At 44.4% G+C, this 19,172-nt stretch overlaps 1 protein-coding gene across 2 annotated transcripts in view; it reads right to left on the bottom strand.

Moving 5' to 3' along the window:
- ADAMTS16 (ADAM metallopeptidase with thrombospondin type 1 motif 16) overlaps nt 1–19,172 on the bottom strand; it is a 922,431-nt gene that overhangs the window by 88,238 nt on the left and 815,021 nt on the right. The window lies entirely within an intron of this gene.

Below are 19,172 nucleotides of genomic sequence, written 5' to 3'. Positions count from 1 at the left end.
GAGCTGTACTAAACAATTATTTTTTTCTTTGCTAATGTGTTTTTTCTTTCCCCTAGACACGCCTGCCCAGAGGACATCACCAGCGCGCCGGACATCACCAACGCGCAGACCATCACCTGTGCGCCAAACATAATCAGCGCGCAGACCATCAACTGCGTGCCAGACATCATCAGCGCGCAGACCATCAACTGCGTGCCAGACATCATCAGCGCGCAGACCATCACCTGCACGTCGGACATCATCAGCTCCCAGACCAGCACCTGGGCGCCAAACTTCAACAGTACGCAGTACATCACCCGCACGCAGGGCATCCCAAGCTCGTGATCTACCCTCCAGGAGCTCAGAGACTGTGATCCAAGAGCCTCAAGAAGACATTACCCTTGTGGACCCATCACCTGAGCTGTTCAAATTGACAGAGTTAACCGACGAGACATTTCTAGGGTTTGATAACAGCCGTGCAGACGCATCCAGCCATACCCAAGAAAAGTCTCCTGATTTGAGGCCCAGAGAAGCTCCTGGAGCAGCGACACCACAGGATGCAGAAGGTTAATATATCGATCCATTGATTTATTTTTGTTCACCATTTTGCATAGTTTACTAACTTATTTTTTGTGTGTGTACTTTTGCAAACAGAGGTGCCACGGACCAGCAGCAGATTCGTCCGGATCTGTTACAGGAAGAGTCAGGCGACGAGGTGGATTTGCAGCATCCGCAGTTTCTACATCCCTGTGTAAGTAATTAGATAAAACTAATTTTGTAAAAAAAATCTTTGTGAACCTTCAAACATATGTAGGAATGTGTCTTCTAATTTATTTCTAATTTTCTTTGCAGCTGAACAAATGCAATTGGTGGCAGACACTCAGCAAGGGCAGGATCCCTCAAAGATTCAGAGGGTAAACACCCTGGCAACAGAGATGCAGGACCGCCAGGAGAGTTTTCGGGATGTTGTTGACACCAGACTGGACGTCATTGAGAAGTCAATGGAGAAGATGGCAACCAGTATGGTTGAAATGCAAAAGGCTCTTGCTGACAGCATGGCAGAAACATGAAAGACCAGGCAGGCAGATCACAGGGAGACTATGGACATCCTTCACGTTCTGGTCACATCCATCAACCGGCTGGTGGACAACACGGCATGCCAGTCACACAGCGTTCACAACATGTTGGAGAGCCAGCGACATTCAGCAGCCAGCCAACAGATCATCGCAACAACGCTAGAGATGATCTACGACAAACTCCCAGAGCCAGCTCAACAACATGCTGGTCAACCACCACATCCGCCACCACAAGCCACACTGACGCCTTGCTCCACCACAATCCTGGTATGGACAGTCACAGCAGTACCAAGGATATACAGGGATGTACCCCACTTACCAGATGCTTCCACGACCGCCGGCCTCAACATCTACACCAGCACGGCCACCAAGGCCAATCCAATGCACTCAACAGCCGCCAAGGACACTGTCGCCACCTCCGGAGGAAGAGGATCAGGACAACCCCCACACATGATAGCGCGGTCGTATTATTTAATTATTTATAATGTTATTTTTTCTGCTTCCCCTTTTCTCCCTCCCATTAGTTTGTTTTTTACTTTGTAATGTTTCAATTTAATGTGTTCTCACCCACCCCCGACCGGGTACTACCAGACATACATGCGCGGGCATGTATAAGTGTGGTAACTGATGAAAGCTCCTTGTGGTTACATATATGATGGGCCAAAGAGCAAATATGATACCACTTTTTTTTTTTATTAAAAAACCTTTGGTGAACAGTTTTGTAAATTATTCATTCACTTTTTTGTTACTTGACCAATCACTAGTATATTTTTTTTAATTCTTCATAGGGATGGTTGATAAAGAGTCGTGGACAGTGTTGTTCGTGTTGTGCTTATAAAGGTGAGTAATGCCATGTTTCACTATACACACACTTACACAAACCTTGTCCTACCTGCCCTTGGGGAACCACACAGTCCAGCAAAACCCATTGCTGGACTGTGTGGTTCCACAAGTGCAGCCGTGCCAAAGTGCAGAATACTGACACCACGACTCTTCCACTTTGGCCCGCCTGCCCTTGGGGAACCACACAGTCCAGCAAAACCCATTGCTGGACTGTGTGGTTCCACAAGTGCAGGCGTGGCAAAGTGCAGAATACGGACACCACGACTCTTCCACTTTGGCCCGCCTGCCCTTGGGGAACCACACAGTCCAACAAAACCCATTTCTGGACTGTGTGGTTCCACAAATGTTCTTGGAAAAGGAATGTAAACGTGACATCATTACAGTGCCCTTTACTTAAGTATGATTTTCTATTTTTTCAACAGATATCTACACAAGAAAAAGGAATGTATGAAGAAGAACAAACACTTCTTTTTTTGTTTTATTATAATTTATTTTTTCACAACAATAGAAAATACAACTGTTTAATTTTCTTCAATAAAATTTTCAATTTAGAAGTTCTGTGTTTTTTCTTTAAATTAATAATAAATGAAATTTACAATAGGACATTTCAGGAATGCGGTGGTATTGAAGGTCTTGTGGTAGGCCGTCCATGGTAGAGGGGGGGTACTGTAGTGTCATCCCTCCTGAAAAAGAACAGGTACTAGCAACATTGCACAAAAAAAACTGGTTACACCCGTCATTGTCCAAACTGCGGCCCTCCAGCTGTTGAGAAACTACACATCCCAGCATGCCTTGACACAGCTTTAGCATTCTCTGACAGAAAAGCTGTGTCAGGGAATGATGTGATATGTAGTTTCACAACAGCTGGAGGGCAGCAGTTTCGACATGCCTGGGTTACTCCGACAAGAGGGAGTTTTGGCCAATATATCTCAGCCGAAGGGTGTCGTCGTAACATGGTGGAGGGGCAGGTCCACATCACAAGTAGGTCGTCCACGGCATAGCTGTGGTACTGTAGTGTCACTTTACATCCGGAGAGGGTACTTTTCACTTTGGGAGGGCTACTCCGTAAGACCTGTGGAAGAGAAAAAGGATTAAGTTCAAGGTAATTGGACGCGTGTCATCCTTCCTGGAAAAGAACAACAGGTACCAGCAACACTGCACATACACACAGGTTACACCGACAAGAGGGAGTTTTGGCCAATACATCTCACCTGAAGGGTGTCTCTGTAACATGGAGGTGGGGCAGGTCCACATCACAAGTAGGCCATCCATGGTATAGCCGAGGTACTGTAGTGTCACTTTACATCCGGAGATGGTACTTTTCACTTTGGAAGGGCTACTCCGTAGTATCTGTGGAAGAGAAAAAGGATTAAGTTCAAGGTAATTGGAAGCGTGTCAACCTTTCTGGAGAAGAACAAGAGGTACCAGCAACACTGCACATACACACAGGTTACAACGACAAGAGGGAGTTTTGGCCAATACATCTCACCTGAATGGTCTCTCTGTAACATGGAGGTGGGGCAGGTCCACATCACAAGTAGGCCATCCATGGTTGAGGGGGGTAAACTGGCAGAAGAACTGCAACAACCCATCAACAGGATGCAACTTGTGGATAACAGGACGTCAACGGGACGTCAATAGGGATATCAACAGGACAACTCTGTAATAAAAAAACCCCACATCAATTTAATTAGAAATATGACACACTGATTTTACATGAAAATACAAATATTACAAGTATACTCACAGGCTGAGGAAAAATACATCTCGATCAAAAATCTTCGAGCTTCATCTCCTTCGTCCATACCCACAAGTGGAGCAGAAGAACGGTTCCCATTGCGGAAAGCCCTGCGACGAAGAGTCACTGGCAAACGGTTTGCGACACCTATGTTGTGCAGAATACAACATGCATTTACTATGCCGTAAACCTTCGATGGTGAGTTTAAAAGAGCACCACTGGAAGAGTCTAAACATCGAAACCGGCTTTTAAGTACACCGAAGGCATGCTCAATTACTCCCCGCGATGCAATGTGTGTCTCTTGGTACCGTTTTTGGGCTTCACCGACAGGATTAGACAATGGGGTCAAGAGCCAAGGTTTGTTGGGATAACCCGCATCGCCTATGGGAAAAAGAAAAATGGTGGGTAATATTAAAAAAAATAACATAAAAAAAACAACTTACCTAACAGCCAGCCATCCAGCATTTTTCCGGTCTCAAAATCCTGAAACAGCGATGACTTGCTTGGGATGAAGGAGTCATGAGATGACCCAGGAAATCCCACAAAAAGATTGGTAAATTTCATATCAACATCACAGACCACCTGAATATTCATGGAATGGAAGCATTTTCAGTTCCGAAAACATTCTTTCGAATTCTGTGGCGGCCTGATGTGCACATGACTACAGTCAATCGCGCCCAGAACATTGAGAAATTTAAATTCATTGTAAAAGCCTAATTTGATCTCACGCCATACGCTGTCCGTATCTGGAAATCTGATGAACTGGGTCGTTAATTTGCGGAACGCCTTAATGACCTGGGTTATACAGGACGACAGTGTCGGCTGTGAAAAAACGCACGTTTGAGACAAAGTAGGCTGGAATGTGCCTGACGCCAAAAAATGTAACATAGCCAGCAGTTTCTGGAAACCACTGGTCCGTGCCCGAGGATCCAGGTTGGCCTCCAACAGATCGTACAGCGAATATATTTCGCGAGCCGATAAGCGATAATTTTGTATCACCACGAGATCCTCCAGTACACGCCTGGTGCGATACTGGCGTGGACATGGAAATGAAGCACGCACTGACTCACGATCCTGATGTTCCACAGCCTGTTCATCCTCCAAACTTGCCACCAGCATGAACATAACAATATGGTCAGAAAAAGGCTCCATTATTGTAGTCAGTGTAAACAAAAATAGGATATATATGTTAAAAACGCAGATTGCCCTAAAAAAACGATTCCACAAGAGAGCTGACTGTAATGGCTGCTCGTCTTCCTGAAGTCTCAAACACAGGAGTGACTTTGGAGGAGTGGCTTTGGAGAAGTGTAACCTGGGTAAAACTGTGGAATCATGGGTACATTTCCCTCAGCCGAGTACAGGAAAAAATATTCTGGGTAAAAATCTAAATATAAATGTGGGTCATAAATACAAAAACCAAGTAGATAATTACTTCAAATATAAATAGATATGCTATTAGAAATCAAAAAAGCACCAAAAAATAAAAGTATTTAAGATTTCTTGTCAGCTAATGCCAGAAAAACTTGGCGAAATGAAATTGAAGAAAGTAATGTCGAAAAGCACTGATACCGATTCGACATACTTCAATTGAACATACTTTTGTCGAAATGCCGCCTTTTTAAGATTACATTCGACTGTCGAATGGTCAAAAGTCAAAACTGAACCAACAGGTTTTTCGACGATAAGTGCCGTATTGAATTGTCGAATCCGATTCAACATGGTTTTTTTGACGAAAAAGACCAGTTTTTCGACAAAATAAGAATGTGTGTGTCATTATGTGTATAATGGCATTAATAATGTGCGGCATATGTGTAAGGGACATTATGTGTTTAAGGGCATTAATAAAGGTTGGCATAATATGTAAGGTACATCATGTTTATAAGGACATTAATAATGTGTAAGGGGCATTACTGTGTGCTATTATGTGTATAAAGGAATTATTAATGTGTGGCATTATGTGTATCAGGTGCTCTACTGTGTGGCGTAACTTATAGAAAGGTCTGTGAATAACGAGCAATATGGTGTGGTGTAATGTGAATAAGGAACAAATTAGGGTGATGTAATGTGAATAAGGGGCACTACTGTGAGGAGTAACGTATATAAGTGGTACTACTGTGTGATGTAATGTGTATCAGCACCAAAATGAGGACTGCTATGGGTGAGGGGTGATAGTGCTGGGAAAGGGGTGCAGGGTCAGAGGCGGAACTAGCAGTGGTGCTAGGGTCACAAGCCAAAATCTTTCCTAGGGCATCATATTGGTTAGGGTCGGCTTTGTTCCCACTCTATGGGTGTCGCGGAGACCCACGAGTAGGGACTAGTCAGGACTGGAAGGAGGTGGGATTCAGTCGTCGGTATTGTGAGCGGCAGTCTCCTCACCTCCCCTAGCAAAGTCACATACCTGGAACACTGTTTCAAACTGGGTTTATTACATTTAACAACAGTACACATACACACTCAGGGCCTTAATCAGGTTTGTAAGCAAATCAAAAAAGCAAGCAACTGGACAAAACCATGTTGCACTGCAGGTGGGGCAGATGTAACATGTGCAGAGAAAGTAAGAGTTGGGTGGGGTGTGTTCAAACTGAAATCTAAATTGCAGTGTAAAAATTAGGAAGCTAGTATTTACCATGCACAGAAACAATATAACTCACCCAAATCAAAATGTCTCTGCACATGTTACATCAGCCCCACTTGCAATGCTACATGGTTTTGCCCAGTTGCTTGCTTTTTTGGTTTATTAACAAACCTGAATAGCCCCCTCAGTACACATATTGGAGGACATTTAACCACTAAACACATACATACAGTACTTGTCATGAGAATGAGCTTTTTTAGGCATGATTACATATTGGTCAAGATCGATTCCTTATCACTCACTTCTAGCAGTACCACTTCACACAAAGGACAGCTGACACCATTTCAGAACCTCGAGAGGACACAGTTGAGACAAAACTGTGTTTTTCAGAAACTCATTGTTTTGGCATGAAAGTATGACAATGTCAGAACTAGCATCATGCACCTATCACACATTGTATTTACAAAATGCAACACTCATGCCACTGAATGTGACGACTGTGACAGATGGGGGAAGTGGGGGAGAGGGGAAGGGGGCACAATCCTGCAGGATCTTTCTGTCCCTCTTCCTTTTAGATAAATTCCTCTTGGGCTACAATAACACAAAATCAGAAGTGCTATACAACAAGTGGAGACAGATTAAAAAAGTCTGTTTGTTTTTACTCTATGCCTCTGTGTTTTTCAAGGATGTAGAAGAATACTCATTGAACGTCATGGTAACTCATGATCACTGAGAGATGCTGTGATAAACCTGATGAACATCCACTAACAAGGCTGCCATTTTAAATTGTGGGGCCCGGGAATGACAAACTAGGCAGGCCTCCCCTTCCCCCGAGAACAAATGAACAACCCTACAATGTGTTGAGGTGGGCAGTGCTGTTGATGATGTGGGTGGAGCTACGGTGTGTGTCTGTGAGGGAGGGGGGGGGGGGGTCATCAATTGGTGCATTAACCAAATTGTAAAAAAAATTGAGAAATCTGTGCATGAGAAGGGCTGTACGGACAAAATAATCAAGGGGTCCTTTTGCATTTATACTTCCCTGGCGCCTTTTTAAATGAATGTTTAACATTTAGTGTGTATTTGGATATATATTGGATGCGTGATATATGTTAGAATGCCATACAAAATAAATGCAAAAAATATTTATTCATACTGTCATGTTAAAATCAATCATATAAAAAATGTGCACCACATTGATAGTGAGTCTGTTATACAGTTAAAAATAGCAACTATTAGAACATCAATAAAATATCACCAATAAAAATTATATTATCTTATACAGTATATTCAATTTGTTGCAATTAAAGATAGTAATAGTATCAAGTCCCATTTGGTGCTCCATATTAAGGGCCCTACACACAGGCAGATAAAATGTACGATATGAACGTTCTCGTTCATTAATGAACGCAAACTCGTTCATATCGTGCAGTGTGTAGGCACCAATGATTAACGATGTGCGGCCCTGCGCTCGTTAATCGTTGGTGCCCCTTCGCTTATGCATGCAGGCCAATATGGACGAGATTGTCCATATTTGCATGCAGTGCTATGGAGCCGGGGGGGGGGGGGGGAAGGGCGTTGACGTCGGCCGTATCCGCCGTTGGCCAGCTCCGCGGCGGATCGATAAGTGTGTAGGGTCCATAGAGTTATTTTTGGTGATGTTGCAGGGTTCACAAGGCAGTGATTGTACAAATGGCTTAGGTTCCATAAGCGCTTGTAGATTCTACAACAGGTGCTATATTTAAAGTCACAGTTGAGTATGCAGTTATGCCAGAACAATGATCAGCTGTTCTGTATGTGGTGTATGAGCAACTGTAATGGGCTTATTGTAAATATACTGGCTGGCTCAAACAGAGGCCAGCCACTCTTTATGCATAAAGAGTACCTTGCTTGGATGCAATGCACTCTCTTCTTTGCAGCTTCGGCTCTTTTATCTCAGATATGGGAGTCTTATCGTCTTGCTGTTCTCCGGTGTCACTCCCCCTGCTTCCTAATGTCGGGTGCCGGCAGCTGTATGTTCTCCAGGGTGCAGACGCACTTCCGGGTTTCTGGACAGATACAGCCAGCAGGCTTGAGACCAGAGCCAGTTTTGAAATACTGCTGCTGTCTTTCCATGCCTGGCTGCTGGCCCACGCCACTGTCTCTGTCGGGGCCTGGTACTCCAGTCCCAGCAGTCCCCCACTCCGATAGCGGTCATGTCCACTAATATCTATAGTCAGTTTGGTTTTCTTAGGAAGTCTCACAATGGCAAAAGGACAACTGTGTTACAGATACCAAAGGGCTTTTGCGCAGAAAAAGGCAAAGCAGTCGTGCCAATGTCATTACCTGCACTTGTAGGTATCTTATGGATAAAAAATGGGCATGATTAATTAGATTAATTCTCATTGTTTTACCCAAGGATTTTCTTTTTTTTGCTACCAAATGCTGTACTAATGGTTAATGCAGGCAAGTTTGCTCAAACCTAAAGAAGAGCCTTTCCGATTTTACAGAATAACTTTATCCAACTCCTAGAATGGACACTATTATATGTAAGACCTGGATAAACTGATATAATGTGTTAGTATGAGGGCTGTTAGGGACCATCTGATGAAATTTACCTTGCCGTTGTGAAAAGGCCCGTATTTTGGGCCAAACAACTCCACCTATACATAATGTTAATTGTAAGAGTTTACCAAAATTATTCTGACTAGCAGTATTCTTAATGCTTAAAGTGTGCACCTGCATTTTTATTTTTCATGCACGGTACTACAAGTGCAGAAGGAGAGGGTTTGATTCCGTACTGTGCCAATCCAAAAAAAAGTAACATTCATGTATTAGAGGGTAATATAGTTAAGACCAACATGCATAAAATATAGGGGTATATGCAATTGCGGTCGAATTCCGGCTGGAATTCGACCGTTTTTTAATTCTACACAATTCGACAGTCACAAACCCTTCCGCCGGGACCCGAATTCGACATATTCAATAAATAACGGATTTATAACGAATAATTGACGATTAGTGGGCGGCCTGGATTCGACTTCATGGACAGCACAAAAGTGTTCAAAAAATCGTGAAAAAAAATTGCGTGGGGTCCCCCCTCCTAAGCATAAGCAGCCTCGGGCTCTTTGAGCCGGTCCTGGTTGTAAAAATACGGGGGGAGAAATGACAGGGGTCCCCCCGTATTTTAACAACCAGCACCAGGCTCTGCGTCCGGTCCTGGTGCAAAAAAAAACGGGGGACAAAAGACGTTGGGGTCCCCCGTATTTTTAACACCAGCACCGGGCTCCACTAGCCAGAGATATAATGCCACAGCCGGGGGACACTTCTATATAGGTCCCTGCGGCCGTGGCATTAAATCCCCAACTAGTCACCCCTGGCCAGGGTACCCTGGAGGAGTGGGGACCCCTTAAATCAAGGGGTCCCCCCCTCCAGCCACCCAAGGGCCAGGGGTGAAGCCCGAGGCTGTCCCCCCATCCAAGGGCGGTGGATGGGGGGCTGATAGCCATGTGTCAAAAAAAAGAATATTGTTTTTTGTAGCAGAACAACAAGTCCCAGCAAGCCTCCCCCGCAAGCTGGTACTTGGAGACCCACAAGTACCAGCATGCGTAGGAAAAACGGGCCCGATGGTACCTGTAGTTCTACTACAAAAAAAAATACCCAAATAAAAACAGTACACACACACCGTGACAGTATAACTTTATTACATACATGCACACCAACATACACACATACTTACCTATGTTGACACAAAGAGTCAGTCCCCTTCTCCACGTAGAATCCATGGGGTACCTGTAAATAAAATTATACTCACAACAATCCGGGGTAGATCGGTCCTCTTCTTTGTTTGTAATCCACATACTTGGCAAAATAAAAAAATTACAAACACGATCCACGCACTGAAAGGGTCCCATGTTTACACATGGGACCCCTGTCCCCGACTGCCAGGACCCCCGTGACTGCTGTCAAAGAGGGTCCCTTCAGCCAATCAGGGAGCGCCACATCATGGCACTCTCCTGATTGGCTGTGCGCGTCTGAGCTGTCAGGCGGCGCATTCGAGATACACTGTACCGCATAGGCGCTCCATTATATCCAATGGTGGGAACTTTGCGGTCAGCGGTAGACCGCGAGGTTATGTGAGGACGTAGCAATCAAAAAAAACACAAAAAAAAACATTTTTTAAAAATTTTTTATTAGATCACGACAGCAAAATGAGGCAGAATGAAATTGACGAAATGACTGTCGAAAAGCACTGTTGTCGAATCGACATTCTTCAATTGAATATACTTTTGTCGAAAAGCCGCATTTTTACCATTGCAGACATGTCGAATTTGACAAATGTCGAATTGCAAAAACTCGAATCTAAAACTGCAGGTTTTTTGTCGAAAAGTACTGTATTGCATTGTCGAATCTAATTCGACAGGTTTTTTTTGTCGAAAATGCCCCATTTTTCGACATTTGCGGCAATTCGACCGCAATTGCATATACCCCATAGAACGTACAAAAGAAAAATGAAGACTCTTGTGCTGGGGCACTCTTAATTAAATTTTTTGTATAAAACAGTTTTAAAAATTCTTCAAACTTTATTGAAATACTTTAAAATATCTAGTAATAACCATCTCATTAGACCAGTATGAAATAGTGTTCTCTCTTCTATTCAGTATATTTTCAGTGGTTCCAATTAAATTTGTGTGTTCCTTTCACAAAAATATAGTGTGTGTCACAGCCGATCATTTAGTGGTTGCAATGTTGTGTGGATATCAGGGTATCCTGCAAATCACTGTATTAATCAGCTGTTTTTATTCAATCACAGAGTGAAAAAAAGACACTAAAATAAATCAGTAAGATTATAGTCACAGTATGGTGTGATCACAATCTGGCAAAATATACAGTATCTGAAGGTCAAGATGGACCTATTATGTATTTATTTCATAGGGTTCAGAAAACCATAGGGGGATTACACTGATCAGTATGGATCGATGATCAGAGTCTCACTAACAACGCGTCATCCTGGTAAGAATAATAAACACAATGTTGTGTCATCCTCCTTTTAGAACACTAAGCAAGTGCAATAGAAGAAAGATAAAGGGGGAAAATTTATAATAAGTTCCCAGAGAACCTGAGTGTTCTGTCTGGTTTCTGCTTAACAGCCGTGTACTTATGGAAGTGGACGGCTGGTTGAGAGTGCCAGACTGTAGGAACGGGTTTCTTGGAGAAGGAAGACAAATTGAATCTGCTTTCACTCAGATATCTCCCCAGTAATCACTATTGGTACAAACCAACGCAAGGGAAGACTGAGGAGTCCTTTGTGATGAGAGTTCAATGAGAAGCATCAAAGAAAAGATCAAGAAAAAGATCAGGCAGCAATAATGTGAGGTATGCTTCTAATGGCTCGGAGTATTCATAGCGGTGGAACACAAAGTGGAAACAATTCAGAAAGGGTTATAGAGCAATAATTATGCTGCAAATGCAAAGAACCCCAAGGGGTGAGTATGCTGCAGCCTTGCTATCAGATTATTATACGGATGGTAGCTAATCCTCAGGTGCACAATGCACTGGGTGATGGAATGTGCTGTGGACTCACCGAGAGAGCAATTAATTGTTACATAAATGGTAACTAATCACAAGTGAGCATACAAGTCGGATTCCAATGAGAGAAAAATTATGAGAGAATTTTGGAAAAATACATAACTTTACCAGGAGTTTCGCCAGTATGTGGGCTTGATCACCGACTTGGATCCCCCTTTAGCCACAGCATAATTGATATGGTGTGCTGTTTGGGGGGGCGGAGCAGGGGTGGCAACCAGGGTTTCTTTTACAAAATGGAGGGAAGTCACCCCCGTTTTGTAGTTGTGCCGGGCCCAGGGCCTGTGTCATTGGGTCCAGCTGTCTGAATCCAATGCCCAGTTTGAGTAAACTTTAATTGAGCAGAATGTCTGAGGTTTGCTACCATCACAAGTCACGAAAGATGGTCAAGATGGTGATCCGATGCAGTGTCCTCAGATGCAGCACTCAGATCTCACAGGTGCATGTGGGAGGTTTCTATCTCTTACAGGCACCACCTGCATGACATTTTTACAGTATTGCACAGCCTCTTCCCTGTGGCTGTGTGATACCTTACAAATCGGAATCATGCGCACAGTTCGCAATGAGATGTATAGTAATCTATCCATTGGTTTTATGTGGTCCACAGATATTATCAAGCATCTATAAGTGTTGCAGGCTCACAGCATGCATCTTAAGGGGGGTACACACGGAGAGATCCGTGCTTAAAATCTAAGCAATCTTGCTAGATTGCTTAGATTTTAAGCACGGATCTGCCGTGTGTATGCCCTCCAGCGATAGCGATGCGCGGCCCCGCACATCGCTATCGCCGATGCTAGATTGAGCCTGCATGCAGGCTCAATCTAGCGAGTCGCTCACTTCACCGTTGTGTGAAGTGAGCGGCCCCCCGTCGGCTTTCCCCCTCGCTCAGCACATCGCGCTGTGCTGAGCGGGGTGAGAGATGTGTGCTGAGCGGTCTGTGTTAAGATCGCTCAGCACACATCTCTCCCGTGAGTACCCCCCTTTAGAGAGGTCAGAAGTATGTATGATTATGAGATGGGTTCCAGAAGCAACTCCCTCAATATGACAACCAGGCTAAGCCTTTGTTTAAGATGGCCATAACTGACCATTAGGGACTCCTTTCATAATACACAGTGAGTGTGCTCTACAGTAATTACCCTGTCACTGTGTTTGTCTTCCTATACCTTTCCTTAGTTTCCAATGGGGCTGAGAGAAGCTGTAGTTATGTGATAGGTTGTTGAGTGATTATCAGATGGGGAACGGTTATGGAAGGAAAGGGGAGTTCTAATTCGAATTTGGATAAAGGCATATGAACATTGCATATGCAAATGTAATGAAACTGCTGAGATTGAATATGGCTACATAATGTTTCACTATGTACCCTAACACAAGCTTCCAACCACAAACTGTACCACAGTAACCCACATCCTCCATTTTGTTTTTTACTTATAAAATTGATGTAAAACGGTTGAGCCACCTGGCATAAAGTAATGAAGAACCTTGTGCTCATGATGTATTGCAACAATATATATTTACTTGTATGATATAAAAATTTTATACCAAATAATCCTGCATAGGAGACCACAAATAGGTTGAACTCGATGGACAATTGTCTTTTTTCAACCTTAGATACTATGTTACTGAAATGATGAAATTATAATCATGTGATTCATCTACATAATTGGAATGATAAAAGCCTGTCATTTTGAGTCAGTAAGTTCTGTGCTGAAGTACCCCATAGGAAATTGTATATAATACAGAAATCTTTTAATAAATAAGTTGCTTTGCACTGAAATATCAGAGTGGACATTTTCATATCTGGATGAGAAGGATTTCTGTATCAATGTCACAAGAATGGCATGTGTACTTCATAAAAGAGAAGTTAGAAGTGACAAAGAAAATTACAATAGACTTGTAGAAAATCAAACAGGTTGCAGACTCAAAGTCCTGAGATCTGATAATGGTGGAGAATAACTCAACAGAGAAGTGGAACAATTATGGAATAGAGCATTGTCACAGCACCGTGCTCAGACCAGCACTCAGATATGTCAACCTGACGCAATTGTGTGGTCGTGACATGGGTATTACTCAAGTCACTACCACAAAGAGTATTAGAATAGTGATCTTGCATTCGCCAGACACTACAAAATCCACAGTTATTACACATCTGTAGCATGGGCCTCGCTAGGCACGTGAATTCATAGAGCACAAAGATAACGCAGATAATTTTTTTACGATTCATTGAGAAAATATCTGCACAGTTAAGTTACAAAGGAAAACAAAGCTAAATAAGCAAGACATACAAATCTGAGATGCACAGATTGGCTTGAAGTAAATAAAAAGGAATAAAAAAAATCAGGAAACCTAAATACTCCTACTGTGAGGTTTCAGGTGAATTGAGGGGGGGGGGATACCACATGACGAAGAAGCTGGGACCACTCCTATCATATAGCTACTCCCTTGAAAAGTAAACACTCAATAGTGTGTGCTTCTGAGCCATATAGTTTCACAACCCCCCTCCTCCCTGTAGCCCCCACCCTTTCCAGGCTGCAAGAGCTTCCTTTGTTTTCATAAGTCCGGTGTAGATGAAAATTAGGTGTCTCCAGGTCATATATCTCTCTGGCTTCAAGAAAAGTATTTTTACTACCCAGGAAGTTGTACATTGGACTTCAAAGGGACATGGCTGAAAGTTATAACTTTTGGCAGGATATTGGATCCTCCAGCCTGCTAGCCGTTTATGGCCAGCAAGAAATCCCTTATTAGCACTTACCCCTTGTCTTCAGAAGAACTTGTCCTGTCCTTTGCGGATTTGTGAGGAAGAAAGTGTCAGTTACACAAACCCCCTGCTGTGAAGAGCACATATACATTTCCTTAGAGCAAATGGCTTGGGCTTGTGACCCTGGCTAGTTAATTACAGGCTGACATACTGTACAGTTTTAAAACGGACATTTCCTTACAGAATATGCATAGAACTATACATTTTGGGAGCACTATAATAATTCACATCATAGCACTGCGAGTACAGTTTACCTGAGGCACACAGAATGCCTCCAGTCATGACACATGACTTTGAGAAATTGCCCTAACCAATGGCAATGCCACAAGCATAAACTGACCATTGCCTATACTGCTGAGCAAAATGGTGTAAATGAACGTACAAACCATACACTAATGGAGAAAGCAAGATGTATGCCGAAGGATGTAAAAATCCATTTTGGGTAGTAGCGGTGTCCACAGAAGTTTATATAAAAATAGTTCTCCTACTGCCATAACACCTATTGAAGCAGAGAAAACCAAGTGTGAAACATCTAAGAACCTTTTGAAGTACTGCTTACTGTCTGTCCATATGCCAAAGGAGAAAAGACACAAGATGAATTTAATATCAATAAAGTGCATCATGCTTGGCTATTGTCATGAAAGTAAAGACTAAAGATTGTGGAATCCAATTACCAAAAAAGTTGTCAAATCTAGAAATGTTATAGTTAAAGGGACAGTACAAGATACAGAAAAGCTGGACTTTAACATGCAGTACAAGTACAATATGTGTCAATGGACATGCCAATAGCTGAAGTTATAATGTATCAGAACGGATGGTCTTCAGTTTGCCGGCTGTCGGGGTCCCGGCACACAGTATAACGGCTCCGGAATCCAAACAGCTGGCAAACCAACACCATTTCTCCCTCTTGAGGGTCCATGACCTCCCTGGAGGGCGAATAGATAGCGTGGCGTGCGACCGTGCCCGCATTTGTGGTATGCCGGCGGTCAGGATTCCGACACCGGTATGCTGTGCGCCGGGACCCCGACAGCCGGCATACCATACTACACCCTATCAGAACCAGAGACTGAATGTACCACCATAACAGTTCAGCCACAGAAAAGACTGTGTGCTAAATTGAAGATTGGCAAACCACCTAAAAGATATGATGAGGAACTTGCAAACATTGCACTTAGTGAACCTCAGAAGGGGGGTAATTCCAAGTGTTGATCGCAGCAGGAAATTTTTTAGCAGTTGGGCAAAACCATGTGCACTGCAGGGGAGGCAAATATAACATGTGCAGAGAGAGTTAGATTTGGGTGGGTTATTTTGTTTCTGTGCAGGGTAAATACTGGCTGCTTTATTTTTAAACTGCAATTTAGATTGCAGATTGAACACACCACACCCAAATCTATCTCTCTCTGCACATGTTATATCTGCCTCCCCTGCAGTGCACATGGTTTTGCCCAACTGCTAAAAAATTTCCTGCTGCGATCAACTTGGAATTACCCCCAATATGCGAGAGCCATAGTCAAAGACCGATTGGTGTGAGTGTAACTCCAAAGTAAGTAGGAAAATACACTATGCAAGATTTGAGAGGTCAAGAGTTGTAAAGAAAAATAAGAATTTACTCACCGGTAATTCTATTTCTCGTAGTCCGTAGTGGATGCTGGGAATTCCGTAAGCACCATGGGGAATAGACGGGCTCCGCAGGAGACTGGGCACTCTTAAAAGAAAGATTAGGTACTATATCTGGTGTGCACTGGCTCCTCCCTCTATGCCCCTCCTCCAGACCTCAGTTAGGGAAACTGTGCCCGGAAGAGCTGACATTACCAGGAAAGGATTTGGAATCCAGGGTAAGACTCATACCAATCACACTGTACAACTCGTGATAACCATACCCAGTTAACAGTATGAACAACAACTGAGCCTCAGTAACAGATGGCTCATAACAATAACCCTTTAGTTAAGCAATAACTATATACATGTATTGCAGAGAGTCCGCACTTGGGACGGGCGCCCAGCATCCACTACGGACTACGAGAAATAGAATTACCGGTGAGTAAATTCTTATTTTCTCTGACGTCCTAGTGGATGCTGGGAATTCCGTAAGGACCATGGGGATTATACCAAAGCTCCCAAACGGGCGGGATAGTGCGGATGACTCTGCAGCACCGAATGAGCAAAGGCAAGGTCCTCCTCAGCCAGGGTATCAATCTTGTAGAACTTAGCAAATGTGTTTGAACCCGACCAAGTAGCAGCTCGGCAAAGCTGTAAAGCCGAGACCCCTCGGGCAGCCGCCCAAGAAGAGCCCACCTTCCTTGTAGAATGGGCTTTTACTGATTTAGGATGCGGCAATCCTGCCGCAGAATGAGCTAGCTGAATCGTGCCACAGATCCAGCGCGCAATAGTTTGCTTTGAAGCAGGAGCACCCAGCTTGTTGGGCGCATGCAGGATAAACAGCGAGTCAGTTTTCCTGACTCCAGCCGTCCTGGCTATATATATTTTCAAATCCCTGACTACATCTAGTACCTTGGAGTCCTCCAAGTCCCTAGTAGCCGCAGGCACCACAATAGGTTGGTTCAAATGAAACGCTGATACCACCTTAGGGAGAAATTGGGGACGAGTCCTCAATTCTGCCCTGTCCATATGGAAGATCAGATAAGTGCTTTTACACGACAAAGCCGCCAATTCTGACACACGCCTAGCCGAAGCTAAGGCCAATAGCATGACCACTTTCCACGTGAGATATTTTAGCTCCACGGTCTTAAGTGGCTCAAACCAGTGGGATTTCAGGAAATCCAACACAACGTTAAGATCCCAAGGTGCCACTGGAGGCACAAAAGGGGGCTGAATATGCAGCACTCCCTTAACAAACGTCTGAACTTCAGGCAGTGAAGCCAGTTCTTTTTGAAAGAAAATAGATAGGGCCGAAATCTGGACCTTTATGGACCCTAATTTTAGGCCCATAGTCACTCCTGACTGTAGGAAGTGCAGGAATCGACCCAGCTGGAATTCTTCCGTAGGGGCCTTCCTGGCCTCACACCAAGCAACATATTTTCGCCATATACGGTGATAATGTTGTGCTGTCACGTCTTTCCTAGCCTTTATCAGCGTAGGAATCACTTCATCTGGAATGCCCTTTTCCGTTAGGATCCGGCGTTCAACCGCCATGCCGTCAAACGCAGCCGCGGTAAGTCTTGGAACAGACAGGGCCCCTGTTGTAACAGGTCCTGTCTGAGAGGCAGAGGCCATGGGTCCTCTGAGATCATTTCTTGTAGTTCTGGGTACCAAGTTCTTCTTGGCCAATCCGGAACGATGAGTATAGTTCTTACTCCTCTCTTTCTTACAATCCTCAGTACCTTGGGTATGAGAGGAAGAGGAGGGAACACATAAACCGACTGGTACACCCACTATGTCACTAGTGCGTCCACAGCTATCGCCTGAGGGTCCCTTGACCTGGCGCAATATTTTTTTAGCTTTTTGTTGAGACGGGACGCCATCATGTCTACCTGTGGCCGTTCCCAGCGATTTACAATCAGCGTGAAGACTTCTGGATGAAGTCCCCACTCTCCCGGGTGGAGGTCGTGCCTGCTGAGGAAGTCTGCTTCCCAGTTGTCCACTCCCGGAATGAACACTGCTGACAGTGCTAGCACGTGATTCTCCGCCCATCGGAGAATCCTTGTGGCTTCTGCCATCACCATCCTGCTTCTTGTGCCGCCCTGTCGATTTACATGGGCGACCGCCGTGATGTTGTCTGACTGAATCAGCACCGGTTGGTTTTGAAGCAGGGGTTCTGCTTGACTCAGGGCGTTGTAAATGGCCCTTAGTTCCAGAATATTTATGTGAAGGGAAGTCTCCTGACTTGACCACAGTCCTTGGAAGTTCCTTCCCTGAGTGACTGCCCTCCAACCTCGGCGGCTTGCATCCGTGGTCACCAGGACCCAGTCCTGTATGCCGAATCTGCGGCCCTCGAGAAGATGCGCCTTCTGCAGCCACCACAGCAGAGACACCCTGGCCCTCGGGGACAGGGTGATCAGCCGATGCATCTGAAGATGCGATCCGGACCACTTGTCTAACAGATCCCACTGAAAGATCCTTGCATGGAACCTGCCGAAGGGAATTGCTTCGTAGGAAGCTACCATCTTTCCCAGGACTCGCGTGCAGTGATGCACAGACACCTGTTTTGGTTTCAGGAGGTCCCTGACCAGAGATGACAATTCCTGGGCCTTCTCCACCGGGAGAAACACCTTCTTCTGTTCTGTGTCCAGAATCATGCCCAAGAACAGCAGACGCGTCGCAGGAATCAGCTGCGACTTTGGGATATTCAGAATCCAGCCGTGCTGTTGCAGCACTTCCCGAGATAGTGCTACGTTGACTAACAACTGCGCCTTTATAAGGAGATCGTCCAAGTACGGGATAATTATAACTCCCTTCTTCCGAAGGAGTATCATCATTTTTTTCTAGTGAGCTCAGGAGAGCCCACTAAGTGCATCCAGCTCTGGCCGGGCACAGATTCTAACTGAGGTCTGGAGGAGGGGCATAGAGGGAGGAGCCAGTGCACACCAGATATAGTACCTAATCTTTCTTTTAAGAGTGCCCAGTCTCCTGCGGAGCCCGTCTATTCCCCATGGTCCTTACGGAATTCCCAGCATCCACTAGGAC

Source organism: Pseudophryne corroboree, chromosome 5 (genome assembly GCF_028390025.1).
Source record: "Pseudophryne corroboree isolate aPseCor3 chromosome 5, aPseCor3.hap2, whole genome shotgun sequence".
NCBI lineage: Eukaryota > Metazoa > Chordata > Amphibia > Anura > Myobatrachidae > Pseudophryne > Pseudophryne corroboree.
Note: the sequence above shows the minus strand (reverse complement) of the source record. Positions and strands in the feature narration are given on the sequence as shown.